At 41.8% G+C, this 18,962-nt stretch overlaps 1 protein-coding gene across 12 annotated transcripts in view; it reads left to right on the top strand.

The window, feature by feature from the left end:
- LOC140185133 (rho GTPase-activating protein 32-like) overlaps positions 1–18,962 on the top strand; it is a 583,009-nt gene that overhangs the window by 287,815 nt on the left and 276,232 nt on the right. The gene's annotated exons all lie outside the window — the stretch shown is intronic.

Genomic DNA, 18,962 nt, shown 5'->3' with positions numbered 1-18,962 from the left:
CATAAAACAGCAGAGCACAAGCCCTTCCTCCCATGATGTTGTGCTGACATTTTAACGTATTCCAAGATGGCCCTCGTGTATCTGCCTCTACCGCCATTCCCAGCATTGCATTCCATGCGCCTATCATTCTCTGTTTTAAACAAAAATCTGCCTCTGATTTCACCCCTATGCTCCTCCAGTCACTTTAAAATTATTAGTCTCGTATTAGCCATTGCCACCCCAGGAATAAGGTACAGGCTGTCCTCTATGTCGATGCCTCTTACAATCTTGTATATCTCCAAGTCACCTCTTATCCTCCTTTGCTCCAAAAAGAACAGCTCAGCGTTTCCTCATAAAATATGCCCTATAATCCAGGCAGCATCCTGGTAAATTTAAAGCACCCGCATCCTTCCTATAATGAGGCGACCAGAACTGAACACACTATTCCAAGTGTGGTCTGATCAGAGTTCTATAGAGTTGCAACATTACCTCGAGGCTCTTGAACTCAGTTACCCAACTAATGAAGGCCAACGAGGCATAAGCCTTCTTAACAGAGTGATCAGCATCACTGGGGCTCCACAGGGTACTGTCTTGTCTCCCTTTCTCTTCACCATTTACACCTCGGACTTCAATTGCTGCACAGAGTCTTGTCATCTTCAGAAGTTTTCTGATGACTCTGCCATAGTTGGATGCATCAGCAAGGGCTACAGTAGGAAACTTTGTCACATGATGTGAGCAGAATTGTCTGCAGTTTAATGTGAAAAAGACGAAGGAGCTGGTGGTAGACCTGAGGAGAGCTAAGGCACTGGTGACCCCTGTTTCCATCCAGGGGGTCAGTGTGGACATGGTGGAGGATTGCAGATACCTGGGAATATGAATTGACAATAAACTGGACTGGTCAAAGAACACTGAGGCTGTCTACAAGAAGGGTCAGAGCCGTCTCTATTTCCTGAGGAGATTGAGGTCCTTTAACATCTGTCAGACGATGCTGAGGAAGTTCTACGAGTCTGTGGTGGCCAGTGCGATCGTGTTTGCTGTTGTGTGCTGGGGCAGCAGGCTGAGGGTAGCAGACACCAACAGAATCAACGAACTCATTCGTAAGGGCAGTGATGTTGTGGGGATAGAAATGGACTCTCTGACGGTGGTGTCTGAAAAGAGGATGCTGTCCAAGTTGCATGCTATCTTGGACAATGTCTCCCATCCACTACATAATGTACTGGTTGGGCACAGGAGTACATTCAGCCAGAGACTCATTCCACCGAGATGCAACACAGAGCGTCATAGGAAGTCATTCCTGCCTGTGGCCATCAAACTTTACAACTTTCCCTTGGAGGGTCAGACACCCTGAGCCAATAGGCTGGCCCTGGACTTATTTCCTGGCATAATTCACATATTTACATATTACTATTTAACTATTTATGATTTTATTACTATTTAATTATTTATGGTGCAACTGTAATGAAAACCAATTTCCCCCGGGATCAATAAAGTATGACTATGACTAACCATCCTATCAACTTGCGTGGCAGGGATTCTTTTACATCACCAGACATCCCACCTCTCCCGGAGGTTCTGGGAGTCTCCCGCATATCGGTAGTGGCTCCCTGACGCCGGGAAATTATATACAATATCCCAGAAATAGATTTTTTTGAGCGGGAAAGGGAGAGCGAGCATCCTGATTGGTCTCTCTTCGTGCTCAGAGTCGGGTCACGAGGAAACAATATGATTTGGCGATATGAAATGATATGAGTCAGCTGCACCTTTCCTCATTCCCTGTCACGCGCACTGTTGAATTTTAATGCACGTGAGGTCATCGGTGACCCAAGACGTGCAAAGGAATGGGTCCGTGACCCATTTGTGAATATCCCCGGTGAATCATCCATGTCACCGCGGGAAAAAGATCAACTCCTCGAGCTTGAAAGTGATGGTGGGCTGAAAAGTATGTTTGACATAACATCTCTGCCGGCATTCTGGATCAAAGTCAAGGCTGAATATCCTGAGACAGCCACGGAAGCACTGAAAATGTTGCTTCCATTTCCAACATATCTCTGCGAAGCGGAGTTTTCTGCAATGAATGCAATGAAAACTAAATTGCGGAATAGACTGGACATAAGGAACCCCCTTTCAGTATCGCTGTCTCCCATCACCCTTCGATAGGACTGTCTTGTTGCAGGGAAACAAGCCCAGGGCTCCCACTGATTCAGCGATATTGGTGTGTTGCAATGATTTTATATGTTCATACGGGGAAAATATGTGCTGTGTGTTTAATATCCAAACGTTACTTAAAATGTTATGATGCGATTGACTTATCATCTATATTCTGGTTGTGATTAACACCCCCGCCCCCGGTCGGCCGGTCCGCAAGAATATTGTCAATATTAAGCTGGTCTGTGGTGCAAAAACAATTGCGGACCCCTGCTAAGTAAACCTATCAGTTTTCTCTATGGGCGAGCTTTACAGTCGACTTCAAAAATAATGACAGTGTTGATCGTTGCACTGTTTGCAACAGTGACTTTTCTATTGCCCATGGTGGGTTAAAATGTAAAAGACATGTTGAGGTGAGTTTAACAGGTGTCATTCGTTCATTAGCATAGCTAACGTTATTTAAACTAGCCGGCTGGGTGTTAAGGAGCTACGCTATTGATGTCCTACGTGATGAGGCCAAACTCCCTGTAGACTTGCTTAAAGTTGTAATAGAATAAACATAATATAATATAAGTACATATTTTAATGTCACATTTTCTGCATATACCCAACTTGGTTTACAGATGAGACAAAATCACTAAACAAAGTATTACATACACCCTTGGAGGTTGACGGGGGGAGGGGGGGGGAGGGGGGGGTGGGGGAGGAGATATGGGTTTGCTGGGGGGGGGCAAGGGGGGGTGCAATCTCCCTGAAATGGTGGTGCTACCTCCCTGAAATGAGTTTTTGCAGGGTGGGATGTCTGCATCACACTCAAGGTGATATCAAGAGCTAGTAATTTTCAATTCTTGATATTCTCAAGTATTGCAATGTTCAGAGATAGTGGGCAGTAGCATATTGGTGCACGTTAGACAGTGTCAAGTTTTGATCTTAGGTTGCCGGATAAACAGATTTAGCATTGCATGAACACCTATCCCACAATATCTCTCCTTTTACTTGCAGCTTCAGGTGCTGTGTCTAATGGTAACTGGATATCAGCAGCAGTTAATAAGTAACTCTGTCAAGAATGTTTGACATTCCAGGCTTGTCTGAAAGTTATCTGTTGTTTGTAGCAGTTTTATAAAACTTTCTAACACACTGCTCCAGCTCAGTACATTTCCAAATAAAGGATGTTAGACTTCTTATGATAGATTGACAAATTGCCACTGATTTAAGACAGTTGATGAGATAAATGGTATTTTCATCTCATCTTTCAAAGAATTCAGTGCAACACGCTCTTTAGGCAGATCCTTTCTGTGTATCTCTATTTTTGATCATGCAATACCATAATTTGCCCTTTCTCCCTGCAATTTTTCTTCATCCACCGTAGTTCTCTGCTCTGATAATGGATGCACTTATGGATGCACTTTGCTCATAATTATTTCACTGCTAATTTAAAGTGCCATTGCCTGTCCTAGACAGGGAGTTAACTGCCCTATCAAGAGGGAATAGATATATTATCTTTTTATTACTATAGTTTAAAAGAACAAGAGGTTTACCTTATATATGTGTATAAATTTCAAGGGGTCTTGACAGGGTAGATATTGAGATGCTTCCATTGGTGGGACGTTTATAAACAAGGGGACCAAGTTCCAAAATAAGGGCTGGTCATTTAAATCAGAGGGTGGAGAATCTCTGGCGTTCTCTGCCCTGAAGGTGTTGGAGGCAGATGGTTAGATAAATTTAAGGTGGAGATATATCAGTATTTAAAAGATCAAAGAATTAAGGGTTATGGGGATCTGGCACGGAAGAAGATGAGACCAGCATAGATCAGCCATGATTATATTGAATTGTCTGGTGGGTTAGAGGGGCTGAATAACCTACTTGTATATCTTGTGTTCTTGCTTCTGTTTGCACTGCCTTTGGCTACAACCGGTGTTCCCATATTCTGAATGTGGTCACTCTGCCAGAGTAGGCACTAGCAATGCTTGACACCCCCCTGCCCTTACCTTCAGCTGGACTTCACTAACTTTCTACCAGCAATATCTAGCTTGTTGGGATTTACTACCTATCTGCAGGGTACATTCCAGACTATTGCAGACCACTGCCATTCTGGGAACAGTGGAGTCACAAATCTGTCACCCCACTCTGTCACTGGACCCCAGGTGTAGTCCCATGATTAAGCCCTCATGTACTAGGATTCTGTAGCATTATGCTGGGGTGTCCACCTGACTTGGTGGAGAATTTTGAGCCCTACCTTTGAATGGGGTTCCAGACTTCGAGTTCAGGGAGGAAAGAAGTTAAGTTCAGTTTTGTTTTACATTTAATATAGTTTTTGATTATTAATTTTATTTAAGAAATATTACTTAATGTCATTCTTAAAATTTTGTCTCTAAATGTCAGTTTGGATTAAGAATTTCACCGATGAATGAATCAACTCTCCGAAGGAATCATTTACCAGATGTACTGCGACAAATGTATTCAATCCTCTTTCTTAATGAAAGTCTCATTGAAATTGGTAGCCTTGTACCATCATTATACAAAGCTAAAGAATTTATTGATGAATTAGGGTAGTCAATATGAATTAGTCCATAGCAGAGCTATATAACATCCACCAAATATAAATCAGCAATCCTTTCTTTTGCTGGTGTTGAAGGAATTCTCTTAGATTCAAACATTAATAATTCATGGTGTGTTCAGGAAATGTGCACATTCTTCTCCAAAGGCTTGAGATAAACACCAGACATCCAGCACTATTATTGTGTTGCAGTAAAGTTTGTCTTTGGAATTTATGGAATGTTTCGAATTAGAATTGCGTTGTCGTGTTAATGAAGAATCGTAAGCATCTTTATTGCAACATCAGTGTGAATATGCATGGAAATCAGCATATTGGGTAAATGAATGAACTTCCGGAGTGGGTGATTTTGCAGGCTTTAAACGTGTACCTTTTCACGATCGACACAGACATTATAAATGCCAGATGTATTTGGAACGCAATCACTTCTAACAAAAGTGTTGAAATCTGTTCATGTGCCCAGTTTAGCCTTGAATATCTGTCAGTTTGAACTCTATTTTGAAAGCAGACCAGATACACGTTGTCAGGTTCTTGCTAAGGCATAACCTTTTTATCTCTTAGCAGCTGTTTTCTATCCTTATCAGCAAGGTTACTGGATGCAAAGTCTGGTTTATAGCAGACCTGACACTGTTCTTGCATATAAAGTCCTAGAGTTGTATAGCATGGAGAAAGACCCTTTGGCCCATACATGTCCATCCATGCCAAACAAGATGTATGTTCAAGCTAATCCCATTTCCCAGCATTTAGCCCATATCCCTCTAATCTCTTCTCATTCATATAACTGTCCACATACTACTTAAATGTAGTTTATGTCTCATCCACTTCCTGTAGCAACTGGTTCCATGTATCTATCACCTGCTGTATAAAACAAAAAGTTGTCCCCAGTTTCTAATTTAGTCTTTCACATCTAACAAACTTTGTTTCATAGTTTTTGATTCCTAACTCTTTTGGGAGGGGGGAAGCACTCACCCTATCAACACCCTCATTATTTCATGCACCTCTGTGAGATCATCCCTTAGTCTCCTGTGCTTCAAGGAGTAGAGGCCCAGCCTGTTTTGCTGCTCCCTATATCTCTGTCTCTTAAGTTCTGACAATATCCTTAATTTTTTTGCACTCTTTCAAGTTTAATCATATCCTTGCTATAACAGGATGACCAAAATTGAATTGAATACACCAAGTGTGGCATCACCAATATCTTGTATAATTGCAACATAACTTCCTAACTACTGTCTTCAATTACTTGACTGATGAATGCCATCCTGCCAAAAGCCACCTTTGCTGCCCTATCTACCTGTGATTCTACTTTAAGAGAACTATGCACATATACTCCAAGGTCCTTCTGTTCAACAAAAGTACCCAGAGCCTTTCGTTCTATATAAGTTTCCTACTTTGGTTTGTTGTACCAAAATATAACAGTTTTCTGAATTAAATTCCATTTGCCATTCTCAACCCACCTACCCAGCCCATCAGGGTCCTGCTGCAATTCTTGATATCCTCTTCACTCTTTATGACACCAGCTATTTTAGTGTCATCTACAAACTTGCTAACTATTCCCAATACTTTTCATCCAAATTGTTACTATAGATGACAAATAACAATGGGCCAAGCACCAACCACTGGGGCGCACCACTAGCCACAGACCTCCTTTCTGATATCCCCCTTTGACCATCACCCTCTGTTTGCTATCATCCAACCAATTTTGTATTCAGTTTGCATACTTTCTCTGGATGTCATGTGATCTAACCTTCCAGAGCTGATTACCATGCAGAACCTTAACAAAATCCTTACTGAAATCCGTAGATGTGATCTCTCTCACCTCCCCCCCCCCCCCCACCACGACAACCTTTCTTGTCACTTTATGAAAAAGCTTAATCAAAATCGTAAGATAAAATCTCCTACACAAAGCCAGGCTAGCTTCCCCTAATCAACTCTTGCCTTTCTAAATGTAAATATGTCTTATCCCTCAGAATACTTTCCAGCAACTTATCTACCACAGATAGTAGGCTACTGGCTCTACAGTTACCAAGTCTATTCTGACAGCCCTTTTTAAGTAAAGGCACAACTTTTGCTATCGTTCAGTCTTCCAGCACCTCACCAGAGGATAGCAATGTTGCAAATATCTCTATGAGAATTCCTGCAACTCTTTCTCTGGCTTTCCATAATGTTCTTGGATATACCTTGTCCGGACTTGAGGGATTTGCCCACCTTCATACATCTAAACACATGCAACTTTACTGTAATTCGGAATGATCTCAGAACATCCACATTAACTTTACCAGGTTCCCAAGTCTTCACATCTTCCATGGTAAAAACAAAGTAGAGCTCCGCCCATCTCCAGTGACTCCACATATAGATTTCTTTCTTGGTCTTTGAGGGATCCTATTTTCTCCCTGGTTACTCTATATTCTTTAATATACTTAGAGTAGTAGAACAATGCAGCATGATACAGGCCCCTTGTCTCAAATGAGGTACTTTCGTAGCTAGTCCCAATTTCCTGCATTTGCCTTCCATCTCTCTAAGCCCTTCTTCTGAATACTTAAGTGCTTCTGCTTAAGTATTGTACCTGCCTCAAATAGGTCCTCTGGCAGCTTGTTCTATGTACTCACCACTGTCTGCATGAAAAATTGCCCCTCAGGCTCCTTTAAAATTTTCCCCCTCTCACCTGAAATCGATTTCCCCCTAGTTTTGGGCTCCCTTACCCTGGGAAAAGACTGTCCAACTTAACTATGCCTCTAATAATTTTAAACATCTTTGTAAGTTTGTCCCTCATTCTACGTTCCAAGGAGTTCCTAGCCAATCTCTCCCAAAAATTCAGGCTCCCTAGTGCTGGCAACATCCTTGTAAAGCTTCTCTGTACTCTTTTTCATTTTATCACATCTTTCATACAATAGGATGACCAAAACTCTACACAGTATTCCATGTGCTTGTACAACTGCAACATAATGTCCCAATGCCTGTATTCATTGTCGTTGCTGAGGAAGGCCAGCATACTAAATACCACCCTGTCTGCTTGTGATGCTGCTTTCCATACTCCCTCTGTTCCATTACACCCCCCAGTGCCCAACCCTTCATGGTACAGGTTGAGTATGCCTTATCTGAAACGCTTGGGGCTGAAAGTATTTTGGATTTTGGATTTTTTTTGGAATACTGTATGTAATGAGATAGCTTGGGATCACCATCATTTCAGACTCTGACTTTATGTGCTACTGGTGAGCAGTCTTTGTCCTACACTTGATTATCACACATATGTACTTACAATAAAGGTTATTACATACCATTAATATGAAAATATAATGTGTACAGGGTAACAAAAGCAGCACAGTGGCATCAGGGGAATGCCTGAATCAGCTGGTGATCAACAACAAACAATGGCAGACTTACAGTCTTCACCTATTTTGATAAAAAGGTTATGGTACACTGTATTTGTATTTTACTTTTTTTTAGGTTTTATGTAAGGTATAAAATTAATCAGCATTGTAAACTTGTTCTGCTGTTAAATTTTCATCAGTGATACTTTAAAAATTGAATTCCCTTATCTAAGGTATGAAAACAGACGGCATCATAGACTTGTGCTGGATTTTTGTGATCATCAGACGCTTTAAAAATTTAATGCCATGCCTTTCCTTAAATTTCTGCAACCAGCCTGTTTGAATATTCAGAGTTACCTTCAATGTTCAGTTTGTCATGATAGATCTTTGCTTGTTTCATGATTGGCATACCTTTAAGTGGCATGCTTGTGCACTCCACTTCTGACAATACACAATTGAAATCTTCATTTTTCACTTTATGCGGTGTTTTTTCCCTTCACTAACAACAAACCATGGGTCACCAGTGATCTAAAGGCTCTCCTCAACCACAAAAAGAGAGCCTTTAGATCTGGAGACAGGGAGAAATTGAAACGTGCAGAGGGAGCTAAAGGAGAAGATCAAGGTGGCTAAAGAGGAATACAAGAGAGAGCTGGAGAACAAGCTTGGGCAGAGTAGCACATGGGAGATGTGGAGAAGTATGAAGAACATCACTGGCTTCAGTCAGCCTAGCTGAGAGCTTTGGAATGCAACTGTGAATGGGCTAATGAGTTAAACAAATTCTTCAATGGGTTTGACAATTGCCCTCCTGTTCACACCCCTCTCAGCGCACCAGTTCAGTTGCAGAGGGACCCAATGCTTCCTCAATACCAATGCCTCCCCTCTTAACTCCTCCACCCTTCAATTCAACACGTGGATGAACAACACAGGATTCCACTGTCTACATCCCTTCCTTACCCTGCACTTTACTAACCACACCTCCACATACCAACTGCTATCATCTCAATCTTCACCTCCTCCAGCCCCCACCTTTCACCAACTCGCCAGTCATAATGGATTCACCTTCACTGCTGAGCAGGTGAGAAGGCCCCTGGGGAAACTCAACACGGTAAAGCATTGGGATCAGATGGTGTGAACCCCAAGGTCCTGAAGGAGTGTTCTGAGCAGTTGTGTAGAGTTGCCCAGCGCATTTTCAGTCTGAGTCTCCGCCTGAAAAGAGTCCCAGCTGTGTGGAAAACATCAATGTGTGGTCCCAGTACCCAAAAAGGGCCAACCAAAAATCTTGATTGGCTACCGTCCAGTAGCCCTGATATCACACATCATGAAGACCTAGAGAGGCTGGTCCTGACTGACCTCTGACCCCTAGTCAGATCAGCCCTCGAGTCCCTGCAGTTTGCCCACCAGGAGCACATTGGAGTGAACAATACCTGCTGAACAGAGCCTACTCCCATTTGGATAATCAGGGCAGCACTGTGAAGAGCATGTCCATTGATATCTCAGGTGCCTTTAATACCATACAGCCCTCATTGCTGGTGGAAAAGCTCCATTCAATGCAGGTTTGCACTTCCATTGTATCCTGGCTAATGGACTACCTGACAGAGAGACCACAGTTTGTGTGGCTTCAGAGCTGTGTGTAAAAGCAGCACTGGGGCCCCACAGGACTGTATTGGCTCCCTTCCTGTTACCCTGTATTCCTCATACTTTAGATACGACGCTGAGTTATGTCATTTACAGAAATCCTCCGATGACCCAGCAGTGGTTAGGTGTATAAAGGGAGGGCAGGAGGATGAATACAGGGCCCAGGTAGAGGTCTTTGTCAAATGGTGCAAGCTGAATCATTTGCAGCTCAACATCAGTAAGACAAAGGAGGTGGTGATGGACTTCAGGAAGACTAAGCCTGTATTGCTCCCTGTTACTATTGATGTTGAGGATGTGGATATGGTGAGGACCTACAAGTACTTGGATGACAGACTTGAGTGGAGCACCAACACAGAGCTGTGTACAAGAAGGGCCAGAGTTGCCTCTACTTCCTGAGGAAACAGAGGTCCTTTGGAGTATGCAGGCTTCTCCTTCACATGTTTTACCAGTCTGTTGTTGCCAGTACAATCCTCTATGTGGTGGAGTGCTGGGGCAATGGCATCATCACGGGTGATGCCAACAGGCTCAATAAACTGATTAGAAAGGCTTTATAGGAGTCAAACTGGGCACACTGGAGCCTGTGGTAGAACAAAGGACCCTATGGAAAATCCTCGGATTTCTGGACAATGTTTCTCTCACCCTCTGCGTGCCACCTTGGCTGAACAGAGGAGCACTTTTAGTAATAGAGCGAGACAACTGCACTGCTTCAAAGAGCGCGATATGAGGTCATTCTTACCCTCGACCATTAGGACTATAATGAATCAACCAATAGCCGGGAAAGTAATGACCCCCTCCTTTTAGACAGTTAGTGGTAACTTATATTCTTTCTACTTTTCTTCTAATATTTATATTTGTGCACTTGTAAAGCTACTGTGACTTGTAATTTCTTTTGGGATCAATAAAGTATCTATCTTATCTATTTTTCATTAGTTTCTATTCATTACACATATAATGTCACTTCTCAGAACTACCTGTGGTGCACAGAGACTTGCACATCGCCTGGGAACTTTCCTAGCGTCTTGTGGAATTTTCCATTTGTGATGTTGAATTTCGGATTTTGCAATTACGGATAAGGGGTACTCAACCTGTAAATTCTATGCTTGTTTGACTTTCCAAAATGCCTCACCTCACACTTAGCAGTAGTGAAAGTCCATTTGCCACTCTTTGGCTAACTTCCCTAACTGATCATGATCTTTCTGTAATCTGCGATAATCGTCTTCATTCTCAACAAAACTGCATCATAAGTTTGTGTCATCTGCAAATTTACTGATTAGGCCTTGTGCATTTGCATCCAAATCACTTATATAGAGGATAACAAAGGTCACCAATAGTCACTGGCCTCCATTCGGAGAAACAATCTTCACCCACCACCATTTGCTTCCAAACTCTGAACTAATTTTGAATCCACCTAACTATAACTCCCTGGAATCCAAAGGACCTAACCTTCCATGCAAGTAGGTTGGATTTAAAAGAACCTCTTGGGATTCTCAGCAACTTTCTCTGCCAAAGCTATCTCAAGTCCCCTCTTGCCCTCCTAGTCTCCTTGGTGAGTCTGTTCTGCCATCTTTTATATACTTCCCATGATGCAATTGAACCCATCTGACTCAAACCTCCCTTTTCTTGTCCTGAGTTACAATATCCCTTGGCATTCAGAGTTCCTAACTCCCAGCTGCTTTGTCTTTTACTTTATTAAGATACAGTCTATAGTCCTTGAATTCTTGCTATTGCACTTTAAAAAAAAAAAAAAAATCTCCCTGCCTTGCTGGACATCTTTTTGCCTACAAATAGCCTACCCCAATCAATCTATGCAAGCTTCTGTCTAATATCATTACTGTGGACCAATTCTGTTCCTTTCCACAACTATTTAAAAAGTTAATGGAACTAAGGTTACTGGTCCCAAAGTGCTCTCCTACCATGACCTCAGGCATGTGCCCTTTCTTATTTCCTGAGTAGGCAAAGCTTTCTGGTAGGTCCCTCTATATACTGCCTGAAGAAACTGTGATGTCTTAGAATTATGCAGTTATCAATATGGGTACTGAATACTGGACAATGAGTCTATTTTTAGTTGCCTTTGTTTTGGAGTGGTGTCAGATTGTTCAGGTCAGTACCCTCCTGTAAAGCTATTGACAGCTTTTTGATATTTTTGAGTATTGGTATCTGAAGCCCTATTCAAGAGCTGTGAGGTGAGATACAGTTCAGTCACATACTTCCCCCAGAAGACTGCTGTTTGGTCAAAAAAAAACGTGGTGAGCTGTCCCTACACTTCATGCCGGTGTGTGAGACAATTCATAGATTATCTCCTGTCTAGATGAAGAGATCTGTAATTCAGCATTGGTAGTGTGTGCAGTATATAAATGATGATCATTGCACTAGGGTAAGAGCTAACCATACCTTGTTTAAGGGAAATGTGTTGTTTTATTTTTCTTATTTCCAAGATGAATGTTATCAGAAAAGACACCGTACATTGATCATCCCTAACTGAGTTTGAGAAGATGGTAGTAAGCTACCAACTAAAACTGCTACAACTCCCTTAGTATTGTTGGATAGAAGTTTCAGTGTTAAAACCCAAAGATAATGAAGAAATGACTATATATTTCCTAGTGAGGATGGTGAGAAACTTGGATGAAAATATAACCATAATGCTGTTCCCATGTGTTCATTATCCTTTTCCTTGGTGGTATAGCTTGTGCATTTGGGAGATAACATTGGCAAACTGATGATGATGTGTGATGTCAAGAGCAGGGATGATAAAATTTTCTAGGTCTTGTGCCTGCAGGCAAGGATTGGTTCATTTTCTGCTGCGCTATAAAAAGAACTGAACATTAAAATTATCAGTGAACGTCCCTACTTCTGACTTGAAGATTTGCAGCAATGTCACTGCAAAAGCCACTGAAGACAGTTGGGCCCAACATATTGTTGCAATTATGAAGAGGGCACAACAGCAGACATATTTCATTAAGAGCTTGAGGGGAATCAGTATGACACCAAAGACACTTGCAAATTTCAAAAAATGTACCGTGTAGAGCGTTCCGACACCACCAGGTCCATCATGGGCACTAGCTCCCCAGCATCAAGGACACCTTCAAAAAGTGATGCCTCAAATAAGTGATCAACAGAAAAAGGTTCTTTTAAGTTAAAGTGAAAACAGATCTCTACAGTGATCTTTTTTTTGTTTTTAACTTTGGCGTTATGCATAGAGTCATTGTCTTGCTGGCAAACACATTTTCTCCCAATTCACAGTTCGCTTGCAGACTGCATCAGGTTTTCCTCCAGGATTTCCCTGTATTTTGCTGCATTCATTTTACCCTCTACTTTCACGAGCCTTCCAGGGCCTGCTACAGTGAAGCATCACCACCATGCTTCAATGTAGAGATGATGATGTGCAGTGTTTGGCTTGCGTCAAACATAGTGCTTAGTCTGATCATCAAGAGGGTCAGTTTTGGTTTCATCAGGCCTGAGAACCTTCCTGCTGACTTCAAGTCTTCCACATGCCTTCTGGCAAGCTCTGGCTGAGATGTCATGGGAATTATTTTTTTCCCAACAGTGGCTTTCTCTTTGCCACTCTCCCATAAAGCAGCATCTGGTGAAGCACCCACGCAACAGTTCTATGCGCAATCTCTCCCATCTCAGCCACTGAAGCTTGTAACTCCTCCAGAGTTGTCATAGGTCTCTTGGTGACCTCCCTCACTAGTCCCCTTCTTGCACAGTCACGCAGTTTTTGTGGTCAACCTACTCTAGGCAGATTTACAGCTGTGCCATATTCTTTCCATTTCTTGATGATTGGCTTAACTGTACTCCAAGGGATATTCAGTGACCTGGAAATTTTCTTGTATCCATCTCCTGACTTATACTTTTCACTAACCATTTTGCAGAGTTGCTTGGAGTGTTCTTTTTCTTCATGGTGTAGTTTTTGCCAGGATACTGACTCACCAGCAGTTGGATCTTCTGGATACAGGTGTATTTTTACTACATTCAGTTGAAACATCTTGACTGCACACAGGTCTCCAAAAGCAGGTCTCCATTCAACTAATTATGTGACTTCTAAAACCAATTGGCTGCACCAGTGAAGACTTGGTGCATCATATTGGGATGGGGTGGGGGAAGAATGGTGAATACTTATGCAATCAATTATTTTGTGTTTTATATTTGTAAGCAATTTAGATCACTTTGTAGGGATCTGATTTTACTTTGACGTGAAGGAGTCTTTTTCTGTTGATCAGTGTCAAAAAAGCCCAATTAAATCACTGTGATTCAGTGATGTAAAACAATAAAACATGAAAACTTCCAAGGGGGTGAATGCTTTTCATAGGCACTGTATATCCCCTAACTGGCCTGTAGTTACTCAGTACATCCTTCCTCCCATTTTAATTAATGGTAAACTTCAACCATGCCCCAGTCCTTTGGCATGATGGTCAGAAACTCTTTAATTTCCTGTCTTTTGTCATCTGTCCAGGATATATAGCTCATCTGGACTTGGCAATTAATTCAAGTTCAAAGTAAATTTATTATCAAAGTATATATATGTCGCCATATACACCCTGAGATTCATTTTCCTGTGGACATACTCAGCAAACCTATAGAATAATAACTATAACAGGATCAATGAAAGATCAACCAGAGGGCAGGAGACAACAAACGATGCAAATGCAGATATGAATAAGTAGCTATAATAGTCCTTAAAGTGAGACCATTGGTTGTGGGAACATCTCAATGAATTGGCAAGTGAGTGTAGTTACCTCTTTTTGTTCAAGAGCCTGATGGTTGTGCGGTGGTAGCTATTCTTGAAAATGGTGGTGAGAATCCTAAGGCACTTGTACCTTCTACCTGATGGCAGCAGTGAGAAAAGAACATGGCCCAGGTGGTGGGGATCTTTGAAGATGGGGCTGCTTTTCTACGACAGCATTTCATATAGGTGTGCGCAATTGGTTGGGAGGGCTTTACCTGTTATGTACTGGGTTGAATCCACTACCTTCTGTAGGATTTTCTGTTCAATGGCATTGGTGTTTCCGTACCAAGCTGTGTTGCAGGCAGTCAGTACTCTCTCCACTGCACATCTATAAAAGTTTGTCAAAGTTTTAGATGTCATGCTGAATCTCCGCAGACTCCTAAGGAAGTAGAGGTGCTGCCATGCTTTCTTTGCAATTGCACTTACGTGCTCTTCTCTTTTGATCATCTCATCCCATAGCGCTCACACACTAACCCAGCGATGCAGCAATTAATTTTGATGTCCGTAGTTCCAGTAACCCAGGTTCAGGCCTAACCTTGGGTGTTGGCTTTCAAGAGTTTACTTGTTCTGTGAATGGTACCCTCTCTGGATGCTCTGATTTCCTCCCACATCAATTACCCTTGGTGTCAGCGAGTGGCAGGAGAATCTTGGGAATTGATGGACACGTGAGAGAGAGCAGAATACAGGAAATGATGGGAATTCTGTGAAAGTGGCATAGATGCCAGTCCAAGTGGACTCCTGCCATGAGGTAATATGAGAGATACTATATGTCCTCTGTCTCCACACAAGAACAATGTTTAATAGATCCTATTCCTTCCTTAGTTATTTTGCTCTTCATGTATTATAAAAATCTTTAAATCTTTATTCACTTTGCTTATTTTTTATTTGATGCTTCCCAGTATGCTTCTGTGTACTGTCCAATTTTACTAGATTTATTGCTGTGTTATGCCTGATATGGTGTTGTACTGCTCTTTCCGTACTTCTGGTACTATGCAGTAGCATCAGTATTTTACTGCTGATTGTAGTTCTGTGTTTCATACTGTCAGATGTAGTTCCCATGTTACTGGGCACTGTGCTTCAGTGCCATATACAAGCATAAACTTAACTGTTCCATAATACTTACGATGTAACCTATGCACATTGGTACACTGTGTAATATACACAGTCTATGAATATGGACATTCTGTAGGCAGAAACATTTAGCTCAATTAGGTAGTTATTTACTGGTTTAATTAGTGAGCTGAAGAGTCTGTTCCTGCACTGAACTGTTCTAAAGAGTTATAGAAACCAACAGCACAGAACCTGTCCCTTTGGCTCATATAGTCCGTGTGAACCCATTTAAACTGCCTAGTCCCACTGACCTGCACCCAGACCATAGCCCACATACTCCTCCCATCCATGTACCTAATCAAACCTTTCTTAAATATTGAAATCAAAATGGTATGCACCATTTGTGTTGGTAACTCGTTCCACACTCTCTCCACTCTCTGAGTGAAGACATTTCTCCTCATGTTCCCCTTGAATATTTCACCTTTCAACCTTAACCCATGACTTCTAGTTATAGTCTTACCCAACCTCAGTTTCAAAAGCCTGCTAATATTTCTCTATATTTACCCCTCATCATTTTGTATACCTTTATCAAATCTCCCCTCAGTCTTCTACGTTCCAGGGAATAAAGTTCTCATCTAGTCCAGGTAATATCCTTGTAATTTTTTCTCTGCATCCTTTCAACCTTGTTTACATCTTTTCTGAATGTTGCTGACCAAAACTGCACACAATACTCCAAATTAGGCCTCACCAACATTTTATGCAACTTCAACATAACATCCCAACTCCTGTACTCAATACTTTGATCTATGAAAGCCAATATGTCAAAAACTTTATGACCCTTATCCCCCGGTGGCGCCACGTCCAATGAATTATGGGCCTGTATTCCCAGATCCCTTTGTTCTAGCACACTCCTCAGTGCCCGACTGCTTACTGTGTAAGATGTGCTCTGGTTGGTCCTCCCAAGGTGCAACACCTCACACTTGTTTGCATTAAATTCCATCTGCCATTTTTCAGCCCATTTTTCCAGCTAGTCCAGATCCTGCTGCAAGCTTTGATAGTCTTCTCTGTGCACTACACGCCCAGTCTTGGTGTCATCTGCAAATTCGGTGATTCAGTTAACCACATTATTGTCCAGATCATTGATATTTAGTTTAGTTTAGTTTAGTTTAGTTTAGTCATGCTTTATTGATCCCAGGAGGAAATTGGTTTTCGTTACAGTTGCACCATAAATAATAAATAGTAATATAACCATAAATAGTTAAATAATAATATGTAAATTATGCCAGTAAATTATGAAATAAGTCCAGGACCAGCCTATTGGCACAGGGTGTCTGACCCTCCAAGGGAGGAGTGGTAAAGTTTGATGGCCACAGGCAGGAATGACTTCCTATGACGCTCTGTGCTGCATATAGATGACAAACATCAAATGACCCGGCACCAATCCCTGTGGCACTCCACTAGTTACAGTTCTCCAGTCAGAGAGGCAACCCTCTATTACCACTCTCTGGCTTCTCCTGCAAAGACAATGTCTAATCCTAATCTTGAATGCCAAGCAACTGAACCTTCTTGACCCAATCTCTCATGCATGATCTTTTCAAATGCCTTGCTAAATTCCACGTAGACAACATCCACTGCCTTGCCGTCATCAACTTCCTAGTAACATCCTCGAAAAACTCTATAAGATTGGTTATACACAACATAACACACACAGAGCCATGCCCTAATTAATCCCTATCGAAATACTCATATATCTGTCTCCTTAAAATACCTTCTAATAACTTTCCCACTACTTTTGTCAGGCTCACCAGTCTATAATTTTCTGGTTTATTCTTGGAGCATTTCTTAAACAGCGGAACAACACTAGCTATCCTCCAATCCTCCAGTACCTCTCCTGTTGCTAAGAATGGTTTAAAAATCACCGCTAGGGTCCCTACAATTTCTGCACACCTCCTCCTCTGTAATCTGTATAGGGTCTATGACCTTGTTGCTGCTTTGCCTCACTTCTATAGACTCTGTCTCCATCACACAAGTAAATACAGATGCTATGTTCCACGTTCATGAAGAACCTATCTATAATAATCCTATTTATCAGTACTTGGTCCATGGCTTTCTGTGACATGCTGATTCAAGTGATTTTATTGTCCAGATACTACTTGATTATGGCAATAGTATCTCCCTCCACCACCTTCTCTGACAGTACTTTTCAGATTGCAGATCAGATCCACAGGTTCTCTGTAACCCACTTAGATGTGGGAAAATATTCTGATATCCTCCTGTCTATGCTTTTATAATTTTCTATACCTTTATCAGGTCTCCCATCTAGAGAGTTGCAGTTGAAAAGCAGAATGCCCATCTTAAGTTTGTTCGGACCTTGATCATAGCACACCTGATACTCAAATATTAAAGAGTACCATGTCACTGGAGAAATAGATAACAGAACTGAGGACCTGCAACCTTCAGGAGAGGTCAAATAGATTTAATTTGTTTTATTGAAAAGTGAAAGCCTAGCCATGATCTGGCAAAGAACTATTATGTGGTTTGCTTCGTAAACACGAGGAATTCTGCAGATGCTGGAAATTCAAGCAACACACATCAAAGTTGCTGGTGAACGCAGCAGGCCAGGCAGCATCTCTGGGAAGAGGTACAGTCGACGTTTTGGGCCGAGACCCTTCGTCAGGACTAACTGAAGCAAGAATTAGTAAGAGATTTGAAAGGGGGAGGGGGAGATCCAAAATGATAGGAGAAGACAGGAGGGGGAGAGATGGAGCCAAGAGCTGGACAGGTGATTGGCATAAGGGATATGAGAGGATCATGGGACAGGAGGCCCAGGGAGAAGGTGGTTTGCTTGAGAGGATTTGATAATTAGGGGTTATAAAATTGTTGTTCGTGAATTCTAACAGAGAATTAGAATAAAAGCCCTTTACTGTGGGACTCAATACTCTAACAAGGAAGTTTAAGGTGTATAGACCAGTGGTTCCCAAACTTTTTTGGGTTCCTGTTCCCTTGGCTCCCAGATCATATCCCAGCTCTCCCCTCTCATTTTCCTGCCATTACAATAACACTATAAAGAATTTTGATTTACGATGCACAGTGAAAGAAAAAAGGAACTGCAAATTTAAAGCAGTGACAAATAATAGCAAAATATTCAAATCTATTTAAAGCTACAAGCCATTGTTGGTAGAATCTCAGGTGGTGACGAGAGGGCGTACAGGAGTGAGATATGCCAACTAATGGAATGGTGCCACAGCAACAACCTGGCACTCAACATCAGTAAGACGAAAGAGCTGATTGTGGGTTTTAGGAAGGGTAAGATGAAGGAACACATACCAATCCTCGTAGAAGAATCTGAAGTGGAGAGAGTGAGCAGCTTCAAGTTTCTGGGTGTCAAGATCTCTGAGGATCTAACCTGGTCCCAACATATCGGTGTAGTTATAAATAAGGCAGGACAGCAGCTCTGCTTTATTAGGAGTCTGAAGAGGTTTAGCATGTCAACAGATACACTCCAAAACTTCTATAGTTGTACTATGGAGAGCATTCTGACAGGCTGCATCACTGTCTGGTATGG

The sequence above is a fragment of the Mobula birostris genome, chromosome 20 (genome assembly GCF_030028105.1).
Source record: "Mobula birostris isolate sMobBir1 chromosome 20, sMobBir1.hap1, whole genome shotgun sequence".
Lineage (NCBI taxonomy): Eukaryota > Metazoa > Chordata > Chondrichthyes > Myliobatiformes > Myliobatidae > Mobula > Mobula birostris.
Note: the sequence above shows the minus strand (reverse complement) of the source record. Positions and strands in the feature narration are given on the sequence as shown.